The following is a 9,255-nucleotide window of genomic DNA, read 5'->3' as shown; positions in this document are numbered from 1 at the left end:
ATGCCAGCCCTCGGATGTCCAAGTTCAGAGGGAACTCAAGGTCCCAAAGCAAGGCTCATAAGAGAGGGGCAGAACTTTAGAGTCTAAGAAAGAGTGTAAGTGCACAAAAGGGGAAATTAGGGAAAGCCATGGCAGGCTGGTGGTCATGCCCATCAATCAAGAGTGCTGGCACAACCCTAACTAGCCTATTAGCTACATTTTGAGAGTTGGGATCTATTGAGGATCAGGTTCATACCTAAGCAGCAATTTAGATGTTGTCAGACCATAAACCTTAACTCAAACACATAGAAGGGAGTGGGGTATATGGAATTCATAACAAACAGCAGTTGCAAAGAGAGAGTAGCATATTCAATACAGAACATGAACAACAAATATACAGGAATGTAGCAACTGTAAAATAAATACATAGGGATGGTGCTGAAATCGAAATTAAGGCATACAAGTTTCAGGGAAACAAATAAGTGAAAGATGAAGTCTTGTAAACCAAATTGCAAGCAATCAGTACAAAAGTTCTCAGAAGAGAGTAGAGTATTGAAAGAGCATTGAAATTGAAAGGTGTGTGTGCAGAGTATTGAATTTGAAGTGTTGAACTGAAGGTTCCAGGTTGTCTAAGTTCAGAAGGGACGTGCCCCTTTTATAGTGCAGAAAACAAGTAAGAAAAGGTAAGGGAATCGTTTGCAATCAATCACATAGAATCTCCCTTCAGTTAAGGGATTCTGATTTCAAACAGGCAGAAGACAATTAAGGAAAGAATTGGATTAAAATCTTTTCCAAAGTAGTACAAGAAGGGCAAATACATAGAAACTATTTAAGGAAAGAGTTTGATATTAACACGGTTTGTGCAAATAAGGAAAGGCAATCAATCAACAGCCAGTAAAATCATAAATTGAGTTTTGGTATGAATGAATCCAACCAGAAAAGGTGAAGAAAGGTTTAATTAAAGAAAATCAGTAACAATCAATTGAACCTTATTAAAAAAATAATTATGAATCAATCACAAATTGGCAAACCTTTTTTGAAGAAAGAATTCTTCATATATAAAGCATACAGACATGTCAAACAGGAAAGAACTGTCATGCTAATTAGAAAGATCTAGTGTAGAAAAGTTCAAAATCATAAACAAAGAAATTCAAGTTCAGTACATAGACTCGAAACGAGTCTGAGAAAGCCCAGAGTTCCCAAGTAGAACCCTAGTCTGAACACCAGATCAGAACTCGCCCCAAAACCCCAAATCCTAGGGTTTCCAGCTCGAGTAAGATACAAAGAGGAGGAGGCAAGTAATTGAAACATGCTCAGGAATCTCTTTCAGAGACTTATGAGAAAAACAAGCAGATACAATAACAAGTTCGAGGCAAACATAGTGAAGAAACTGATTTGAAGCATAAAGACATATTTTAAGAAAAGCTCGAATCTTAAACAAGTTCAGAGGAGAAAACAGGTAACATAGCACATAAGAGAACAGTAGATGAAACATGTTTAGAAAGAACTCGAACAAAGTCCAGAAGAAGGCAAATAAGAACTAAGAGCTTAGTAGAAAATATAGTAATGGGACACAGGGTTAAACAAACACATAAGATAAACGTGTGAAAGCTTGACATAGAAACCGGTAGAAGAAAGAACGGAGCACAGTAGAAGAATATGCATAATAAAGCAAACATAAGATCACCGAGGAGGATCATGCGAGGCATAAAAAGAAAACATAAGAACATAACATAGGCAGATACACACAAAGAAAAGAAGAAGAAGAGTCAGAAAATATTTTGAAACTTTTTCAGAAACCTTAAATCGAAGAGAAACAAATTTTGAAAGAGAAGATTGGGGAAAACGTTTTAAAACTACAGTATAACACAGATATAACATGGATCTAAGAAAACACACAGAGAAAAACCTCGAATAGCTAGGGCTTCAGAGAAACCCTAGAAATGAGAAAGGCTTGGAAGAAGGTCCGATCTTGAGTCGGATGGGGTCAGAGACGACTTCTAGTACTTGAATATGCTGGAGCGTGACCAGAGAAGCCATAGATCTACAGATCTGAGCAGGATCTAAAGAGAACCATCAGAGTCAGGCTTCAAATCATCGAACAACTTCGGTTTGATGGTGAGAGAGGGTGAGTATAGGCCATCCATGGCCTGAGAAGCCATGAATTCCGATGAAGTAATGGTTGAAAAGGGTGGAAGTCAACTAGGGTTCCGAAGAACCTTTGAGAGAGTTTGAGAGACTAAAGGATTCAAAGGCGGCTAGTTAGGTGAAAGTGATTAGGGTTAGGGGTGTTTGGGAAATTAAAAAGGAAAGGGGGAATTATGGCCGTTGATCAAAATGATCAACGACCTGGATCAAAAGGAAATCCGGACGGGTTTTTTAATTGGGTCATGGGTCGGGTAAAAGATGAAATTGGGCTGGTCCAGCTGGGTATTAGGATTGGGTTAATTTGAGGGCTAAAATTGAAAAGTAAATAGGCTGTAATTGAAATGAAAATGAGGCTAAATGTTAAATAGCCAGTTTTCCCTTTTATTTTATAAAAAAATAGTAAAAATGATTTCAAAAGCAAATTAAAAGTACTGACCCAATTAATAATGTATAAATATTAATTTAAAAATACTGGAACAAAGTTTATAATTAAAAATGCTATTAATCTTAAAATAGGCTATAATTGCAATTATATGCAATTTAGTCTTTTAAATGCCAAATAAATTTGTAAAAAATGTACAAAAATTATCTCAACTATATTTTGGTATAAATATGGGAATAAAATAAATCATTCACCAAAATTGATGATTTTGGGAATAATTATGGATTTTGTACTGCTAAAATAGATAATAAATTGATTTTAAAAATCTTAAAAAATTAGGAAAATACCATAACTCTTGGGCATGCTTATTTATGAATGTACATGCTATTTTGAAAGTATTTTGTATATAAAAATACATAGAAAAAATTGAGTATCAACAGCTGCCCCTCTTTACCCGAGAAGGATGAAAGAGTTACCGAGTAAAGATATGATGGCCAATTTTGACCGAGTGAAATGTTTTGAAGAATTTTGACCGATCTCTAGTTTCGGAGCTGCCTACATATCCCTAGTCTTACAGGAATCATGTCATATGTAGTTCAGGATCCATTGGCGGACTATACCGATGGAGATTTCAAAGAGCGGACGCGATGTTCGGGTTGAGAAGGATGGTTAGAGTTTGATAGGCTGTGGGAACTGGAGTGAGATCGGCCCTGCTGAGACGGCCGTTGCTAGTCGGTTTACCTACAAGTGAGTATATATTGTGCATAAATTTAAACGTGATGCAAGTTCCCATTGGACCATGAATGCTGTCCTCGGACGGTTAGGATGATGTCCTCGGACTATGACATCCTGGGCCATGAAGCGTATGATAAAGGATTCGTAGGCTATGAAATGATGTTCTCGGGCTATGAGAATGATGGCTTCGAACTATGATGCTTTTGAATAATGATATTCAAGAGATAAAATGAGGTCCTCAGGCCATGACATGGCGTTCTCGGGCTATGCAAATGGTGCCTCCGAACAATGACGCCTTTCGACAATTTGGCGATATTTCAGCCCATGAAATGCAGAAGGTGGCGATATTTCAGCCGATGCAAGACGTAAATAAAAGGTGGCGATATTTCAACCGATGCAAAAAGCGATAAAGTGACGATATTTCAGCCATACAGGATGGAGACAATGCTTAGTCTCGGAAGGCAGAACAGTAGCCTTATGTAATACAGAGCAATGCAGGATGGAGACAGTGCTTAGTCTCGGAAGGCAGAAAGGTAGCCTTATGCAATGCAGGAAAATGCAGATGGAGGTAGAGCTTAACCTCGGAAGGCAGGAAGGTAGCCTTATGCAATGCAGGGAAATGTAGATGGAGGTAGAGCTTAACCTCGGAAGGCAGAAAGGTAGCCTTATGCAATGCAAGGAAATACATATGGAGACAATGCTTAGTCTCAGAAGGCAGAAAGGTAGCCTTATGCAATGCTGGGAAATGCAGATGGAGACAATGCTTAGTCTCGGAAGGCAGAAAGGTAGCCTTATGTAGTGCAGGGAAATGCAGATGGAGATAATGCTTAGTCTCAGAAGGCAGAAAGGTAGCCTTATGCAATACAGGAAAATGCAGATAGAGGTAGAGCTTAACCTCAGAAGGCAGAAAGGTATCCTTATGCAAGGAGTAAAGGGGCAAAATGATAGAATTTTCTTAGCTGGTAGCGGATCGAGATATTGCGACTGTTGGGGATACTGTGTCTATTAGGAGCACTGTGTGCGGATAGCAGCTGTGAGCAAGTGCTACGGTTCCGAGAGTTATATTCCTGAGCAATGTGAGTCTCGTGAGTGTATAGTATATTTGATGATTTTGCAACTCAGGTGCCTGCATCCAAAGAAAAATCGTGAGTTTGTAAAGGGGAAAAAGTTAGTTTGTATCCCCGCTGGCTTTGCTTGACCTGCTCGGCTTTGATCTGGTGATATTGTACGTATCATTGGGGCAGCGTTGCTAAACAAGGCAATTTTAGTAATGAACATGCATGATTTAGTAAAGAAATGTGACAATAAATACATAATTAAGAATAGTTTTCTCTAGATGAACTGATAATGGCGACGTGGTCCAAGATACTGCAACTTCTCTCACTCCAGAATTTTGAGGGTCCTCCTAAAAATTCTACCCCAGTTTACTGGGTTGCTGCTTCCGACGGCTGCTTGCGTCGAATGGCTGAAATCACTTCGGAATTTTGAGGGTCCTCCTCAAAATTCTGCCCTAGTTTCCAATAGTGGGGGAAATGAAAATTTTATTGAATTATGACCGAACCCATAGGGCTGCCTACGTATCCCCTCTTAAACGGGAATCAGGTCAGACGTAGTTCAAATTATATTATACAGGAAATCGTAAGAGCTACACATAGTATTGCTTTACTGCGTTTGAATTGATCGACTTCGGCCAAACTTCACCGTCCATTTCTATAAGTATGAGGGCTCCTCCGATTAGGACCCGGTGAACCATGTATGGACCCTGCCAGTTGGGAGAGAACGTTCGTTTGGCTTCATCTTGATGCGGGAAAATCTTCTTTAACACCAGCTGCCCCGGTGTAAACTATCTCGGCTTGACTCTTTTGTTGAAGGCTCTGGACATTCTGTTCTGATAAAGTTGACCATGTCAAACTGCATTCATTCTTTTCCCATCTATAAGAGCTAGCTGCTCGTAGCAACTTTCTACACATTCTGCATCATCAAGTTCGGTTTCTTGTATGATTCTTAAGGAGGGAATTTCTACCTCGGCGGGAATGACTGCTTCTGTACTATAAACCAACATATAGGGAGTTGCCCCAGTTGATATGCGGACTTTGGTGCGGTATCCCAACAAAGCAAATGATAACTTCTCATGCCACTGCTTATGCTTCTCTATCATCTTCCTTAGTATCTTCTTGATATTCTTATTGGCGGCTTCTACAACTCCATTCATCTGAGGTCTGTAACATGTAGAATTCTTATGTTTGATCTTGAAGGTTTCACTCATGGCTTTCATCAGGTCGTTGTTGAGATTGAAACCATTATCAGTGATGATTGACTCCGAAATTCCGAACCGACAAACAATACGGTCGCGGACAAAATCTGCTACCACTTTCTTTGTCACTACTTTGTACGATGCTGCTTCAACCCATTTGGTGAAATAATCAATTGCCACTAGAATGAACCTGTGCCTGTTTGATACGGCAGGCTCGATAGGTCCGATAACATCCATTCCCCAAGAGGAAAACGACCATGGCGAGCTTGTTGCAGTAAGCTTGTTTGGAGGCACCTTTATCATGTCTACATGTATCTGACAGCGATGGCATTTTTGGACATACTAGATGCAGTCCATTTCTATAGTCATCTAGAAATAACCAGCTCAGATTATTTTCTTGGCTAAGACAAAGTCGTTCATATACGGACCGCAGGTCCCTACATGAATTTCTTCCAATAGCCTGGATGCTTCCTTTGCGTTGACACACCTAAGTAACCCCAAATCAAGAGTCCTCCTATACAGGATTCCTCCGCTATGAAAGAAGTTGTTAGATAGTCTCCGAAGTGTGCATTTTTGAGTAGGATTTGCGAGTTCTGGATATTCTCCTTTCGTCAAATATCCTTGATATCATGAAACCAAGGTTTTTCGTCTGCTTCTTCTTCTACATGAGTGCAGTAAGCTAGCTGATCATAGATCTTTACCTGAATAGGATCAATAAAGTTCTTGTCTGGGTGCTGTCTCATGGATGATAGGGTAGCCAATGCATCAGCAAACTCATTTTGAACTCTAGGAACATGTTGGAACTCTGTCTTTGTGAACCTTTTCCTCAATTCCTGTACATGATGCAGATAAGGGAGTATCTTGGAGTTCTTGGTTGCCCATTCTTTTCGGACCTGATGTATAAGTAGGTCTGAATCTCCGATCACTAGCAATTCCTGAATGTTCATGTCAATGGCCATCTTGAGCCCTAGGATGCAGGCTTCGTACTCAGCCATGTTGTTGGTGCACGAGAACCTAAGCTTGGCAGATACCGGATAATGCTGACCGGTTTCTGATACTAGGACTGCTCCTATGCCAACTTCTTTGAAATTTGCTGTTCCATCGAGAAATATTCTCCAACCGTCATAGGATTCTGCAATGTCTTCTCCTATGAAATATATCTTTTCATCAGCAAAATATGTCTTTAGAGGCTTGTATTCTCCATCCACGAGATTTTCAGCAAGATGATCTGCTAGTGCTTGTCCTTTGATTGCCTTCTGAGTCACGTAAACAATGTTGAATTCGCTCAGCAGGATTTGCCACTTGCTAGCTTGCCAGTGGGCATGGGCTTCTGAAAGATGTACTTCAAAGGATTTATTTTTTATATGAGATAAGTAGTATAGGCACAGAAATAGTGCCTCAACTTCTGAGCTACCCAAGTCAGGGCACAACAGGTGTGTTCCAATAGAGAGTACCGTGCGGGGTGAACTTCTTACTGAGATAATAGATGGCCTGCTCCTTTCTTCCCGTTTCATCATGTTGCCCCAGAACACAACCGAAAGCTCCATCCAATACTGCAAGGTAGAGTAATAGAGGCCTACCCGGCTCGGGCGGGACCAAAACTGGCGGCGTTGATAGGTATTCCTTGATTCTGTCAAAGACTTGCTTTCTGACAATCATCAATCCATTTGGTAGCGGCATCCTTTTTCAATATCTTAAAGATTGGCTCACAAATGATAGTGGATTGAGCTATGAACCGGTTGATGTAGTTAAGTCTTCCCAAGAAACTTATAACCTCTTTCTTGTTCTTTGGTGGTGGCAATTCTTGGATGGCTTTGACCTTTGACAGATCCAGTTCTATTCCTCGATGACTCATAATGAACCCGAGTAGTTTTCCGGTAGGAACCCTGAATGCATATTTGGCGGGATTCAGCTTCAAGTTGTACCTTTTAGTCTGTTGAAGAACTTCCTCAGATCTTCCATGTGGTCAGTGACTCTCTTGGATTTGACGATGACATCGTCTACATACACCTCGATCTCTTTGTGTATCATGTCATGGAAAATAGTAGTCATGACCCTCATGTAGGTGGCCCCAGCATTCTTTAACCCGAACGACATCATCTTGTAACAATACATCCCCAACAGTGTAATGAAAGCCGTTTTCTCCGCGTCTTCCTCATCCATCCATATCTGATGATACCCAGCAAAACAATCAACGAATGACTGCAGTTCATGCTTGGCGCAGTTGTCAATTAGAATGTGTATGTTCGGCAAAGGGAAGTCATCTTTCGGACTGGCCTAGTTGAGATCCCGGTAGTCGACATAGACTCTAACCTTCCCGTCCTTCTTTGGTACTGGTACAATATTGGCTAACCATGTTGGATACTCTACCACCCTGAGAACCTTGGCTTTGACTTGCTTGTTGACTTCTTCCTTGATTTTCAAACTCATCTCAGGTTTGAACTTCCTGAGCTTCTGTTTTACTGGTGGACATGTCGGATCGGTTGGCAGTTTGTGAGCTACAATAGATGTACTGAGATCAGTCATGTCATCATAAGATCAAGCGAATATGTCCTCATATTCTCTTAGAAATTCCACGTACTCTTTCTTTTCTGATGGTGATAGATGAACGCTAATTCGTGTTTCTTTGACATTTTCTGCATCTCCCAGGTTGACAATCTCAATTTCGTCCAGTTTAGACTTAGCTCTGTTCTCAAAATCCTCAACCTCTTTAACAACCTCTTCTGGTATATCATCTTCTTCTAAGTCCATATCCGTTTGTTGCGTTGCGTCGTTGCACGTCACAATCATCAGTTCATCAAGATAAGTAATAGTAATGCTGTGTGAATAAAGTAAACGATAAAAAGTAATAAGAGCAAGATTTATAAGAAACTGAAATGCTTTGATAACTTTTAATAATTGTTTTGAACATCAGAGCTCTTATTTCAATATAAAAAATGCGGAAATAAAGTCAATTAGCGAAAAAATAAAGATAATGTATGGTGCTTTGTTCAGCCTTGCTACCCGAAGCTTTTCGGACCCTGGTGGTTCTGATGGACCAATTGTTGAGGCATGCTCCTCGGCTCACAGCTTGTATAGAAGGGCTTTCCTCCCCCTCCTCCTCGAAAATGACACAATAGTCCATATTATCATCTTCCAAAAACAAATTTCTCATTGCCGCTAGTGCTTCCTCTTCTCCCGACCCATATATGACATTGGCGGGCTGGAAAGTCTGTTCTAAGCAAGGTATTGGATGCTCCAGTGGGTAGTAGGGACTGCGCCATGGTGGCGACCAGTGATTGAATTCCTCCCAAGTGTATTCATATCCCAAATCGAAAGTGGTACCGTGTTTCTTCAACTTGATAGGCTTAGCGATTCTTTGGAGATTCTTGCCAAGTCCCCTACCAGGTTCGTATCCGTACCAATTTAGTATACTTTCAATTTTGCTATCCCACCATTTGTCCTTGTCCACGGCGTTGACTCGCTCAATGTGATGGTAGGTTTCTCCGCCTATCTTCCTTCTTCTTTCAATTGCTGGGATGGTCTGACGACTGTATATGGGATTGCTACCGTCACCGTGAATTATCACCTCTTGGTGATTCCATTCGAATTTCACTGCTTGATGCAGGGTTGATGCCACAGCCCCAGCGGTATGGATCTAGGGCCTTCCTAATATCAAGTTGTAAGATGCTGGGATGTCTATCACTTGAAAATCAACGTCGAACCAAGTCGGTCCCATTTGCAGACACAAACTGATTTCCCCAATAGCGGACCTTTG

Source organism: Nicotiana tabacum, chromosome 1 (assembly GCF_000715075.1).
Source record: "Nicotiana tabacum cultivar K326 chromosome 1, ASM71507v2, whole genome shotgun sequence".
Lineage (NCBI taxonomy): Eukaryota > Viridiplantae > Streptophyta > Magnoliopsida > Solanales > Solanaceae > Nicotiana > Nicotiana tabacum.
This window is presented reverse-complemented; position numbering follows the sequence as displayed.